At 42.4% G+C, this 14,958-nt stretch overlaps 1 protein-coding gene and 2 pseudogenes across 4 annotated transcripts in view; 2 read left to right on the top strand and 1 right to left on the bottom strand.

Annotated features, from left to right (window-relative positions):
• LOC147123403 (ADP-ribosylation factor-like protein 15) overlaps nt 1-14,958 on the bottom strand; it is a 430,360-nt gene that overhangs the window by 124,789 nt on the left and 290,613 nt on the right. The gene's annotated exons all lie outside the window — the stretch shown is intronic.
• LOC147123404 (uncharacterized) overlaps nt 1-14,958 on the top strand; it is a 66,850-nt pseudogene that overhangs the window by 4,275 nt on the left and 47,617 nt on the right.
• Nucleotides 8,296-8,395, top strand: LOC147123405 (U6 spliceosomal RNA; annotated as a pseudogene).

Raw genomic sequence — 14,958 nt, 5'->3', positions numbered from 1 at the left:
GGGGGCTTGATCGGGTGGATGCGGTGAGGATGTTTCCACTGATGGGTGAGACTAGAACTAGGGGGCATAATCTTAGAATAAGGGGCTGCCCTTTCAAAACTGAGATGAGGAGAAACTTCTTCACTCAGAGGGTAGTGAATCTATGGAATTTGCTACCTCAGAGAGCTGTGGAAGCTGCGACATTAAATAAATTTAAAATGGAGAGACAGTTTCCTAGCTGATAAGGGAATAAGGGGTTACGGGGAGAGGGCAGGGATGTGGACGCGAGTCTAAGTTCGGATCAGCCATGATCCTATTGAATGGCGGAGCAGGCCTGAGGGACTGTATGGCCTACTCCTGCTCCTACTTCTTATGTTCTTATTTAATAATCTGCTCACTGATGCCCAGTTTGGGTTCCGCCAAGACCACGCAGCTCCCGACCTCATTACAGCCTTGGTCCAAACATGGACAAAGGAGCTGAATTCCAGAGGTGAGGTGAGAGTGACTGCCCTTGACATCAAGGCAGCATTTGAGAGAGTCTGGCATCAAGGGGCCCTAATAAAACTGAAGTCAATGGGAATCAGGGGGAAAATGCTCCACTGGCTGGAGTCATACCTAGCACAAAGGAAGATGGTTGTGGTGGTTGAAGGTCAATCATCACAGCCCCAGGACATCGCAGCAGGAGTTCCTCAGGGCAGTGTCCTAGGCCCAACCATCTTCAGCTGCTTCATCAATGACCTTCCCTCCAACATAAGGTCAGAAATGGGGATGTTCGCTAATGACTGCACAGTGTTCAGCACCATTCGCAACTCTACAGATAATGACGCCGTCCATGCCAGAATATAACAAGACCTGGACGACGTTCAGGCTTGGGCTGATAAGTGGCAGGTAACATTTGTGCCACACAAGTGCCAGGCAATGACTATCTCCAACAAGCGAGAGTCTAACCATCGCTCCATGACATTCAACGGCATTACCATCACCGAATCACCCACCATCAACATCCTGGGGGTCACCATTAACCAGAAATTTAACTGGCCCAGCCACATAAATACTGTGGCAACAAGAGCAGGTCAGAGGCTAGGTATTCTGCGGCAAGTGTCTCACCTCCTGACTCCCCAAAGCCTTGCCACCATCTACTAGGCACAAGTAAGGAGTGTGATGGAATACTCTCCACTTGCCTAGATGAGTGCCGCTCCAACAACACTCAAGAAGCTCGACACCATCCAGGACAAAGCAGCTCGCTTGATTGGCACCCCATCCACCACCTTAAACATTCACTTCCTCCACCACCGGCGTACCGTGGCTGCAGGGAGTACCATCTGCAAGATGCACTGCGACAACTCGCAAAGGCTTCTTCGGCAGCACCTCCCAAATCCGCGACCTCTTCCACCTAGAAGGACAAGGGCAGCAGGAGCATGGGAACACCATCAACTCCAAGTTCCCCTCCAAGTCGCACACCATCCTGACTTCAATCCTTCATCGTTGCTGGGTCAAAATCCTGGAATTCCCTTCCTACAGCACTGTGGGAGTAATTTCACCACACGGACTGCAGCAGTTCAAGAAGGCGGCTCACCACCACCTTCTCAAGGGCAACTAGGGATGGGCAATAAATGCTGACCTTGCCAGCGACGCCCAGATCCCATAAACGAATAAAAAAATATATAAATACAAGTTGTTGTTGTTGATGTAATGGTAGAAGTAAGTGGAGATCCCACCATCGTTAAACTGTTAGTCTACTGGTTTTTTTAAAATCAATGCTCACATCAAATTATATTTTAGTCCTAGTTACACAATATGAGCCATAATACTGTCTGAAACATTCTGAACCTTGTTTAGGACATGAACCTTGTTTAGGATCATGTCATGGCAGAACATGTTTTTTATTAAAGTTTTCATGTTTCAGGCAAAATTACACATTTGTCAAGGGTAAATGATATTGTGAATGGCCTGATATGGCAATTCTTCAGATAAAAATAGCAATAAATGCAAAGGGGCCCACCATGTAATTTAACATCCTAACACTACAGCACAGGCATCAGCTGGTTCAGTTAAAATACATTCTTGTTGGAATTATTCCAGCTTGGTACCAACTTTAGGACCATCCACCAATATATCTACACTCCTCAACCCACATTTTGAATGACTGCATAATCCCTACTATATCCTTCAACTCAATGTCGCTTACGTCAACAACCCAGTGCCTGTGCACACCATCTGTCAAATACACATGCACAGACTCCTCTTCTTAGGCAGTCCCTCGGAACCGAGGATGACTTGCTTCTACACTAAAAATATGAGTTCTCAGGTGACTGATGAGTCCAATGCAGGACCTACAGTCTCTGTCACAGGTGGGGTAGATGGTGGTTGAAGAGGCGGGCGGGGTGCTTGGGTTGACGTGTGCTCCTTCCGCTGTTTGCGCTTGGCTTCCGCTTGCTCCCGGCAAAGAGACTCGAGGTGTTCGGCGCCTTCCCGGATGCTTCTCCTCCACTTTGTGCAGTCTTGGGCCAGGGATTCCCAGGTGTCGGACGGGATGTTGCACTTTTTCAAGGAGGCTTTGAGGGTGTCCTTGAAGCGTTTCCTCTGCCCACCTGGGGCTCTCCTGCTGTGTCGGAGCTCCGAGTAGAGTGCTTGTTTTAGGAGTCTCGTATCGGGCGTGCGGACGATGGGGCCCATCCATCGGAGCTGATCGAGCGTGGTCAAAGCTTCGATGCTGGGGATGTCGGCCTGAGCGAGAACACTGACGTTGGTGCACCTATCCTGCCAATGGATTTGCAGGAGCTTGCGGAGGCTGCGTTGGTGGTACCTCTCCAGTGCTTTGAGGTGCCTGCTGTACATGGTCCATGTCTCTGAAGCATACAGGAGGGTGGGTATCACTACTGCTCTGTAGACCATGAGCTTGGTGCTGGGTTTGAGGTCCTGGTCTTCAAACACTCTCTTCCTCAGGCGACCGAAGGCTGCACTGGCACACTGAAGGCGGTGTTGGACTTCGTCAGCAACGTCTGCCCTTGTTGACAGTAGGCTCCCGATGTATGGAAAGTGGTCCATGTTGTCCAAGGCCTCATCGTGGATTGTGATAATCGAGGAGCAGTAATGTGTGGCGGGGGCTTGTTGGTAGAGGACTTTTGTCTTACAGATGTTTAGTGTAAGGCCCATGCTCTCTTACGCTTCGGTGAAGGTGTTGACGATGGTTTGGAGTTCGACCTCAGAGTGTGCGCAGAAGCAAGTGTAGTCTGCATACTGTAATTCGATGACAGAGAATGGGATGACCTTGGATCTGGACTGGAGGCGATGGAGGTTGAACATTTTCCCGTTTGTTCTGTAGATTAGCTCCACTCCAGCGGGGAGCTTACTGAGGGCGAGATGGAGCATTGCAGTCAGGAAGATCGAGAAGAGCGTTGGTGCAATGACACAGCCTTCCTTGATCCCAGTTCGTACGTGAATCGGGTCTGTGGTGGATCCGTTGGTCAGGATCACGGCTTGCATGTCGTCGTGAAGCAGGCGGAGGATGGTGACAAACTTTGGAGGGCAGCCAAATTTGAGGAGGACACTCCATAATCCCTCACGGTTGACGGTGTTGAAGGCCTTTGTGAGGTCAAAGAAGGCCATGTACAGCGGTTGGTGCTGTTCCCTGAATTTATGTTGTAGTTGACGTGCAGTGAAGATCATGTCCATTGTGCCTGTTAGTGGGCGGAATCTGCATTGCGACTCTGGGAAGAGCTCTTCAGCCACTGGGAGAAGATGATTGAGGAGGATTCTTGCGATGACTTTACTGTGGCAGACAGCAGGGAGACTCCTCTGTAATTACAGCAATTGAACTTGTCACCTTTCTTGAAGATGGCCACGATTACGGCGTCTCTGAGATCCCCTGGCACGCTCTCCTCCTTCCAAATAAGAGAAATTAGTTCATGTATTCGTGGCAAAAGTGCTTCTCCGCCATGTTTTAGCGTCTCGGCGGGGATTCCATCTGCTCCTGAGGCCTTGTTCTTCAGGTGTCAGATGGCCTTTTCAACCTCATGTTGGGCTGGGGTTGTGCGGAAGTGGTGACGGGTAGCATGCCGCGGGATGGAGTTGTGGACACTCGCGTCGAAGACAGAGTCTCGGTTAAGGAGATCTTCGAAGTGCTCCTTCCAGCAGGCACTGACTGCCTCTCTGTCCTTGATGAGTACCTCTCCATTCTTGGCCCGGAGTGGGGTAGGACCTTGGGTGCTTGGGCCAGGTGGTCTTGACTGCGCTAAATAATCCATGCACGTCGTGGTTGTTGGCTAGCTGCTGGATCTCCTGCGCTTTCTCCACCCACCATCTGTTCTTTAGATCGCGAGTTTTTTGTTGGACTTCGACCTTGAGGCGTCTGTAGAGCTGCTTTCTTTCTCTCAAGTTCTGTTGCTGTTTCCAGATCAGGAATGCCTTGCGCTTGCGACTTATTAGCTCCTGGACGTTCTTGTCAAACCAGTCTTGGTGTTTCCTGGTCGAGTGACCGAGCATCTCTTCACAGGTGCTGATTATGGAGGCCTTGTTAGAATTATTCCAGCTTGGTACTAACTTCAGGGCCATCCACCAATATATCTATACTCCTCAACCCACATTTTGAATGACTGCATAATCCCTACTATATCCTTCAACTCAATGTCACTTGCGCCAACAAACCAGTGCCTGTGCACACGATCTGTCAAATACACATGCACAGACACAATTGTAAACACACACACAGTGCACCTTCTCTATGGCATTAAACCAGTTTAAATAACTGCTTCAATTTCCTTGAAGTATAAAGCTTCATACATTTTTGAAGATAAAGCAATTATGTGGAAAGATAATGGCGAAAACCTTTAGTTGTCCTATTTAAGTTCATTTACAAACCCAACTGAAGGAAAGTTTATTTGTAGCAAGAAGCTCTTCTCTCCATGTATATTTACCAAGCTCAGGACACCTGCTCTCATAGGTGCTTGCCTTTTGAATATAGTGCATCAGTGGTATTAAAACCAGTGAAGAATGTTCAAGGTGTACTCTGGGGACAGCTTCCTTTTGCAGGACTGGTGGGCCCAGAATTTGCAGTCGGATTGACGGTGAAATGGCAGCGTTTGCCGTCATTCTGCTTTTGAAACTGACCGCAACTTCGGGATTTGGCGCAGGCGGAAATCCTGAAGTTGCGGTCAGTCATTGACAGCTCCAAAACAGGCTGTGCTGTGCCCCCCCCCCCCTTTTGATTGGCTGCTTAGACAGCTTGTTGACATCACAGCAATTCGCACACGGGGATCCCCCCTATACTTCGTTGATTTGAACTGAATGTCAGAAAACCCGAAGTTCTTGACACAGGAAGCGCAAGATCCTTGTGCGAAGCATACTTTGGGGCCAGCAACGAACACCTTCGCTTCGCCGCTGACTGCAAATTGCGGCCCATTATTTTAAGCAGGAATGTTCAATGTACATTTTGTGGGTGGGGATGAGAATATTCACTCATTGTCACACAGGCAGCAATGCTCAATCATTCTTCACTTACTTAAAATGTGTGAAATCAATGATTACAGGTGCTATGCATTGTATATTATGTGTGATAAAGTTAGAATAATGCCAGCCTTTTTTTTTTAAACTGGATTGCGCAGAACAAATGTGTTGTTCAGATGGAACCAAAAATGCATTGAAATTAGCAAAACAATTTAAAATAAACTCCTTAGTTTGAGTGTTCCAAATTCAAAGCAGAAATCGATTTGTTCAGACGAGAACAGAAATATATTGTCCCGGCACCAAGATAGGAGAGAAATGAAAACGGTCAGTGGGACATGCATTTTACGGTTGACTGAAGCAGAGAAAATGTCGGGTCGAGGTTAAACAAAAGTATCAGCGATGGTAAAGCCTGGGCGAAAGTTAAGACATTTTCATCTCAGGCCGGTCTTCAGTTCCCAGTCCACCTGGCCTTTGTCCCAGAGTACATGGAGGCTGAGATTATGGAACCGCCGAGCAACATGATGTGGGACATCTCCCGCCACCTGCAGCTCGCCATCTGCAACGACAAGTAGCTGAACAACCATCTAGGCCAACCTTCTGGCCAAGAAATCCGGCTCCAACCCAGTCACTTGTGGTGGGCAAGTCATCCGACAAGAAGGTTTTACCTTGCGGCAGTCACGGCTTGTGGGGGAATCCAAAACTAGGGGTGATAAATATAAGATGGTCACTTTAAGGAATAAGGAATTCAAAAGAAACTTCTTTACTTAGAGTGGCTAGAATATGGATTAAGGCAAATAGCATAGACGCAGTTAAGAGAAAGCTAGGCAAGGAGCTTCCTAGTTACCGTTTCAAGGGACACAACATTTTCCCTGAAGTGAAGTTCAGACACTAGTTTTAACTATAAGTTCTTAAAATATCATAATTATGCTACACTGTGAAACAGTTAAAATCAAATTACAAGTAAAAAAGTGAAACAAACAGATTGAATATAAAGTAACACTACATTTTATCATTCCCTGTAAAAGGAAGTATAAAAATATATTGCACTAGAATGGTAACCTTGCTGCAGTGTTTCCAACAAGAAACAATTACTTATTTAATATCTACAAGAAATAGCCTTGCAGTGTACAAGTGATTTCTATGTTTGGCATTCAAACATACTGGCCTGGATTTTGCGGTCAGCAGTGAACGAACAGCGTTTGCTGTTCATTACGCTTACAACTGCCCACAGACTTTTCGTGGGCTTTTGCATGGCAACTTACACTCATCAGGAGTCTGATACAGCACAGCGCCCATTACAGGGGATCTGTGACGTGTGCAAACACGACAAGCAACACCGTGTCTCTTCAACCAATCAGATTGAAGAATTCTTACTGAGGCACGCAGAGTCTAAACCAGGAAGTGTAAGTTAGAATATTTAATTCAATGTAAAATCATGTACAAAAAGTGAAATAAAGTGAGGGAAAGAAAGATGGGATTGAGAGAGAGAGTTAAAAGACAGAAAAGAAAAAAAAGTTTTTAAAAGTTTTTATTTTAATTGTTATAAAATCTCCAATAATTAAAATCTGAAGGAATGAGACTCCACACTTTCAAGAGGTTATTTGATAGTAATTATGACTTATCACACAATTAAAAATTCACTCACTTGAATAGCCCTAACTTTTCCCGGCATGTTTATTGGGTATCTAGGGGTCAAGTATTGCAACTTCACGCCCTTCATGTGTTTGAATGCTGAATCTCTCAGCGAGGTACCAGTGTAGCAAAGTTCGAGAAGGAGCAGGATTCCTTGGACAGCAACGTCCTGCTTTCTGCGTTTAACTGTGCATGGGCGGATGCTGGAAGTTGCCGTCCAATTTACTCCTTAATAACGGTGAGCGCTGATATGCTCACCGTTATTCCTACTGCAAAATCCGGGACATCCTCAGAGCAGGTCAGCAGTGGGGAGTTAATGGAACTCGGACTTTCATACCATGAGGTATATAGGTCTCCTGAAGACCAAGTAGAAAGCAGTATTGGCATCAGAACCATGGAAACATTTGTGCATCCAATCTCCTGACTTCTACGAAGATGCACGGCAGCCTTAAGGTAGAAAAAGGGGTAAAGTTGTAAATTAAATTAAAAAACTCCAAATTGCCTATAAAATATACCCATCTGTTCAACATAATTAAGAACCACCCAAGGCTAGAATTGTGCACCACAGCTGTGATCAATTTTTCATCATTCCACGTCATCATTAAAGCTTTCATTTTATTCTTAAACCTGTTCAATTTTTCCAATGCTGCTTAAACACAAGTACAATTACCTTCTTGTATTTGTGTCTTGATCTATGTTGAGCAATATCCTGACTATCAAAATACACAGCCAATTTTTTTTGAAAATACTGGAGACTGGCAAGTTCAAAATTTTATGCAAAAAATATTGAACAATAACTATATATAGGGACCTTTCTTCTACCCCTGGAATCTCATCGTTGCGGTTTAAACAATCCACACGGGTCATATTCTTCATTTTTTCCACCAGCAGCATCCTAATAAGAACATAAATCAAGGTTTGTGCAAATATTAACCACTGGGCTGCGCAATGTCCTACTAAGTAAAAGTACCACTTGGTATAACACCAAGTACAAACCTGCAAGTGACAGGAAACATTACACACGCAGCTTTATTTAAAAGGGACACTTGTTGATTTATACAATCTCCTTCTTGTTCTAAAATTTCTCACATTGCGGGGAAAACTCCCCAAAACCATTGCACAAGAAGCAGAAGGGAGTTAACCACTCAGACCGATAATGTAACTGCAGCTCTTTGACTTATAATACGGTTACTTTTCACAGAGCTGGCAAAATGAAGACAGAGAGTAATGTCTACAGGCTTGCTTCGGCAGCACATATACTAAAATGGGATGGCACAGAAGATTAGCATGGTCCATGTGCAAGGATGACATGCAAATTCATGATTTTGATATAGGGTTAGAAGGATGGTGTCCAAATTTGCAGGGGATACAAAAAGCATAGTAAATAATTTTGAAGACCAAATTTAAAGAAAATAATTTTGAAGAAGAAAGGCAGCATAAACACGGCAGGGACAGAAAACCATCCAACAGGCTTGATTTCTACCCTCAGATGAAGTACAATATTGAGTGGTGGGTTGGTAGCTTCATTGACCTACTTCACTTAAGCTGGTTGACATCCTTCCTTCATGCTCAACAGTAAATCCAAAACATTAAAGCTAAAAAGAGGGGAAAAACTGTGAACTTGACAAAAGATCTACTTTCACCACTACAGTCGCATTGAAAATCAGGACACTATTGCTATTAAAATTGCTGCAATGCCAATAATAAAATGTAGCCAGGGTTTTTACATTGGATTTTCAGGGCACAATGGTGGTGATATTGGTCTTGGGGCTGTAACACAAAACGGTTGATAACACATCAGCAGCCCATTTTACACTCCGTTCAATTTTCTTTTCCATTGCCCAAGACTAATTTCACCGCCAAAGTCTATTTCAATAATAAATTGTAGATTATAGGTCCAGGCACATTTCTCGTCCTCTACTTTTAAAGTACTAATTGTGAATAAAGTTATGTTGTAGATTCACACTTACTGCTAACTGGACTAAGACTCATCTCACTCAACACCCTAACCCACCAACCAGTAATACCCTGGTTTGGAATTTAAACAGGAGCAGGGTTTGTCAGAATTTGCAAATTAACCTGATGCTCGTGTTCCTACATGCTCAGAAAATCACCTATGGACATTTTTCCAAACTGCTAAGTATGGAAAAAAAAGTCAATTGTTTTTCCTAATTACCCCTACCTTTTGATAGCCATTTCTCCCATGCAATAGATTTCTTGGATCTACTTTGGCCACTGCCCAGGAAGCAGCTGAGGAAGTCTAGCACATTTTAAAGGAACAAAAAGGAAAAAAAATCATTGTGTATGCAGAGTCACCAGCTGTAAAACTAGTTTGTGTGTAATTTAAAAAACACTTTTCACTTGTGCAAGATTTCGTCAGCTAATCCCCACATGGTGGCCAAGATTGGTAAATGGCACATAGGAATGTGAGCTGGTAATAGGAGCAGTCTGGACAGAACCAACTTAAAAATATGTGTGCAGAGAGTGGAGCCTGCAGGGCTCCAAATTGGTTCAGTTTGCAGACCAGGGTGCAAGATTTATCCAAGGCAAGTCAGAGTTCTGGCAGCATTTGGAACATTTGGTGCTTCAAAAAAATGTAGATTTGGCACAATGAGCATGCAAATCCCACAACTCCTGTCAAGACAATATTAAATGCTAAATGAGACTTGACTGTGTGGCTAAATGTATTTCTTCTCTACATTAATTCAACACTGTAGAGTTATGTATTCAAGGAATTATATCTTTAGCCTAAAATTTCTTGTTTCTACATTGTAACAGTCAAATCTGTGTACCAAATGTGATAATTTTCCTCTTCCTCATTGAATAAGTAGCTATTCTTCCCACAGTAAAATGTCAATTGATTTCCCCTTTTATCATTCAATTATATTATGCAAAACTTTTCTCTCCAATTGCAATCCTCCTAAAAATAAATAATCACACAATCATACTTCAGCAAAAATTTGTTCACAGTCACAACAGCCATCTTCCTTTTGCATGTATTTATCTGTTTGGCAAATGTCAAGTTTCTTAAAAGTTAAGGGAGATAGATGCATAAGCAAGGCGCATCATAAGAATCTCTTCTCTTCTCTTATATACAACATAGCAGACTGTAACTCGTGACAAATATGTATGAACAGAAATACATTCCTATTCAGCTAAGAATTTAGTCAAGTTTATTTTTGCATTTCTAGCATTTAATATCAAAATGCCAGTATTGCACACATATTGCTGATACTGTACAGGTCTTAACACAAACTCCAAAGATGCCTGTGGCTGGTTTACTTCTATAAACTAATTTATAGCTTTTAATCTTTCCTAACTCAATCGTGGCAGACAACTTAAACTGCCCCTTAGCATAACGGGGTGTAGGTCCAGACAGTTCCATAGATCTTTCCATATGCAGGTATGTTTTCTCAGTAGATTATTTTTCTTTTGGTTCTGGATCAACTTCAAAAATGTGACAAAAGGAAATCAAATGCATAATTGGTTAGCATATCCTCTGATGACAGTGTAATTCCTTGCAGCCTAAGGCAATGTCTAGCACTCTGTACGCACAGGTAATGTGTTTTATATGTTGTCAAATTTGAGAAAAGGCTCATTTTCCATCAGCAATGCAGGACTGTTTTTCTTTTGGTATTTTAAGTGACGTAAAAAGGGACCCTCCCGGAACAAGGACAGATGACTAATGATTGATCCTGATGGTTATTGGAAATTCAAAAAGACTGTACTGGAGTAGAATGGGAAAGGTGCAAATTTCATAATCCCTCATGCATTTGTTAAGAATCCTTAACTATTTATATTAAATTTATCAACAGGAATTATTTCAATGCATGTGATACATTAAAACCCCTTGAGGTTTTTGCTATTATTCAACGTAAGTGATGAAGGAATCATAAATATAAACTCAAAGACTGACCTGCATTAAGATTTTCATCTCTCTTACTATAGTTTGATTAAATATAACCGTTAAGACTATTTAGAAATAAATAGGAACATAAAATTAAATGTTACAAATTTATGAATACCACTTTCATTTAAACTGTTTACATGGTGTATATTATGACTTTTTAAAAAATAAATCTTGAACATTTGATAAATGTTGCTGTGGCAAAGCTAGAAACGCTCGTAGTGCTTACAGAGAAAAAAGATAGAACTAAATGTTGTTGGAGATTTTAACTTTAAATCTCCAAGATTAATTTTTGGAGTCTATTTTCTGCCAATTAAGCCATTCAGTATTAAGCATGAGCAACAATGGAACAGAAATTTTCATTTCCAAATCACCAGTCACAGGCAGCACACATTGTGTCTTGATCGTGTGCATTCCAGACAAAGGCTGACCTACTGTCATTCAAGTCCAGACTAAAAACCTCGGTCTGCTCCCAAATACACCCTACTCCATTGTTTGGCCCTCAGTTATAAGGTGTCTGAACAATGACTCCCAATATTTCTAAGTTACATTCTACATTTTAGGACTGTAACTATAGCACACACCTGGTTATAACAAGTTAAATGTTTGAAAACACATTGTCAATATTTAATGCAGCCTTTTAGCATTCCTCACTACAGAAATTTAATTTGATCATCCTTTCCAAAACAATGTTTGCTGTCCTCAGCTCTGCATGCATGATAATGTTCAATGAACCTGCTTTCTACATGTCAAATTCACATGCATTCCAAACAAAATATATATTTAAAAGACAAAGAAATCACATTACATAGGTTTGTTTGCAGATGTTAACTGGAATCGAGCTGTCTTATGTCTGTATCACAAAGTGTTAATTTAAATAGGCTACAACACAAAGTGGACAAAGCCCCTATTAGTGGGCCACCTTACTGGTAGACCTTCCTGCTCTTGGGTCACTAGACTCGATAATTACCAGCAAGGCCTTGACACTGAGTAAAACCCCTGCTTTCATCTATTACAGATGATCTCTTGAAAGCCTCATTATAACATTTACTTGTACTAATTAACAGAGATCAGAGTCAATTAGCTTTTAACAAGCTGCCCATCACACCACATGGCACCCATTTTTAAGTGATGTTCCACGACAGCACCCTAGATAAATTGACATGCATGACACAAATAAAGTTATCTCAAATTATAGCTTCAAAGATTATGTCTAGAGCAAGGGAAAATTCCAAACTACTAATTAGGTATAACAGATACAAGTGCTAAAGAAAAGAAACAGTTTTTGGAAGTACTGACCCAACTTACACAATAATCTTGTGCCTGCTCTCTATATTTATAAAGACAATATAACAATACTTCATTGACAAATAAATACTGGAACATGAACTGTTGAGTAATTCTGCAATTAGTATAGGTAGAAAATGATTGGGGTGAATTTAGAGAACGTCTACATAAATAACATTCCGGAAGAAAATATCCATAAAACATGAATGCAATAAATCCTATTTCAAATGTAAAGGAACTCCTAATCTGCAGTTTGGCTGTTACATTCTGGCCAAGTGGATGCTCGTAAATATGCAGAGCTTCTGCATGCACTTGTCATTCAAAAAAGTCTGTTCGGTATCGTTAGTTTCCAAATTCCACAAGTTGCATGCACAAATAGGAACAATGGTCTGAAAGAAAGTAAGAAACAACTAGACTATTTTTTTGGAATAATTAAGTACAACAGTTGCACCTAGTTGATGCTGGTATGCCTTATTAACCTATCTCCCACTTCTGCAATAGGCCCCATGCATTGAAAATTGCTAATTTAGTAACACTTTGTTATATCGCCATGGAGGGAGCATCACCCTGCTTGTTTTTTTTCATGAATTTCGTAATTTCCCAATTTTGAAATCTTACCACACACAGTCGTGCGCAGATAATGATTGTACCTAATATTTCACATGCAGTGTTGGAACATGGGATATGTTGGAACATGGAGAAGGAAGAGGCAGAGAGGTTGATCGGAAATTAAGGCTAGCTTAGCAAGAGAGATTAACAAACATTAAACAATCCTTTAAATATACTCAAGTAATCTGACCATATTTATTCTGAAAGCGAACTAGTTAGCATAATTAATTTTGATTCAGCAATGAAAACAGGGGCTAGTGCTGACCCAAACAAACGCATGTCAAAAGGAAACCAAACTGTACAGATTAATTTTTCTCTATCTCACACACATGCACTCTTTATAGACATTTTGCACTCATTGTGAAAGGGAAAACAGGCCACACCAATACCCGTTAATTGGCTAGTCATTATTGCTCATGCTTTCCTTTCCATAGATTTTCAGGAAGAAACCATTGCGACTTTTAAGGGAAAAAGTTGGATAAATATTTGAAGCAGATAAAGCTACAGGGCTATGGAGAGAGAGTGCAGGCCAGTGGGTTTAGTTTTGGATGGCTCTAGCAAAGAGTTGCCACACAGACACAATGGACCAAATGGCTTCTTCTGCCATGTTAATTTCTAGGATTTTTCCCCCCTCCCTTAATACGAACAGGTAGGAGTAAAAGAAAACAAGTTCGAGCCATCAGAAGAATAATGTATAATTTGTTTCTCCACTCTCCCTTCTCAGATCTTATCATACAAACAGGGACTTGTTCCTAAACCTCTGACAACATCAACGTATGAGGGACAGTGGGGAAGTGAATTATTTCTGCTCATTGTCTCTCCACAACAATGGTTGAGGAGAGTAGGAATCAGAAGAACATACACATGTACCACTACTCTGTTGCACTTTACTCTGAATGTTTTTAAACATTATTTTGATTTTTTTTTTTTAACATTAGCACATAGATGATGGTCCTTTCAGCTCTCTCCTTGCATACAAATTTAACCAGCATTTGAAAGTCAGTGACTGGATCTCCATTGTTGCTAAGTAAGAATGACTATTTGGATTGCTACAGATGCTATTTGAATCTGCCAGCTCCATATCCAGCTATAAAGGTATCGAGAGGAGACTGGTACCTGAAGTATAACCGGCCCAAAAGAGAATTATATATACTTACAATTAAATTTAGTGAAGTGTGGAGCTTGTCCCCTCACCAGGCATATTTCCTTTGCAATCATTATGAACATCTAAACTCCTATAAAAGTACACATATTAAAAATGTATACTGCAACAAGGGCTCATGGGGTTGGGGGTAATATAGTAGCATGGATAGAGGATTGGTTAACGGACAGAAAACAGAGAGTAGGGATAAACGGATCTTTTTCAGGTTGGCAGGCTGTAACTAGTGGGGTGCCGCAAGGATCAGTGTTGGGGTCTCTGCTATTTACAATCTATATTAATGACCTAGATGAAGAGACCGAGTGTAATGTATCCAAGTTTGCTGATGATACAAAGCTAGGTGGGACAGTAAGCTGTGAGAAGAACACAAAGGCCTAGAAATTGGGTATAGCCCCGCTTGAGGCGTTAGAACTGGCGCTGCGCAAAGTTTATAGCCAGACGAAGCTTATCGCTGCCTGGCGAGATATTGGGTTGCATCACCCCCAAAGGGGATTGAGGCGCGAACTCAGACGTTGCACGGGGCTCCTAAGGCGCAAAAGTTCAGGTGCTACCCAATATCGGCGCGGACGGGCGCAGCGCAGGTGATCTCAATTACCGGAAACCACGAGACTTCCAGGCGCCGGCCGGCTCTTAAAGGGGTGGGTCAGTCAGCCTGAGCTGCCACACTCAATGCCCTGTAGGCCTCAGAATCGGCGCTCGCCCTTCTCTGGCGCAAGAAACTTGTTCAGGATGGAGAAGGTGAGACAGAGAGCAGAGCGCTTCAGCACTGAGGCTCTGGACCATTTGGTGTCTGCAGTTGAGCGCCGTCGAGATGTTCTGTATCCTGACAATGGCAAGAGGCCGAATCAAAAGGCTTACCGGCGATCTTGGAGGGAGGTTTCTCTGAGGGTCAACTCCAGCAGCATGGCGACCAGGACCCCTGTTCAGTGCAGGAAGAAAT

The sequence above is a fragment of the Somniosus microcephalus genome, chromosome 2, assembly GCF_052327205.1.
Source record: "Somniosus microcephalus isolate GS21.2 chromosome 2, FLI_Smic_1.0, whole genome shotgun sequence".
Lineage (NCBI taxonomy): Eukaryota > Metazoa > Chordata > Chondrichthyes > Squaliformes > Somniosidae > Somniosus > Somniosus microcephalus.
The sequence above is the reverse complement of the archived record's forward strand: the minus strand, read 5'-3'. Positions and strand labels throughout refer to the sequence as shown.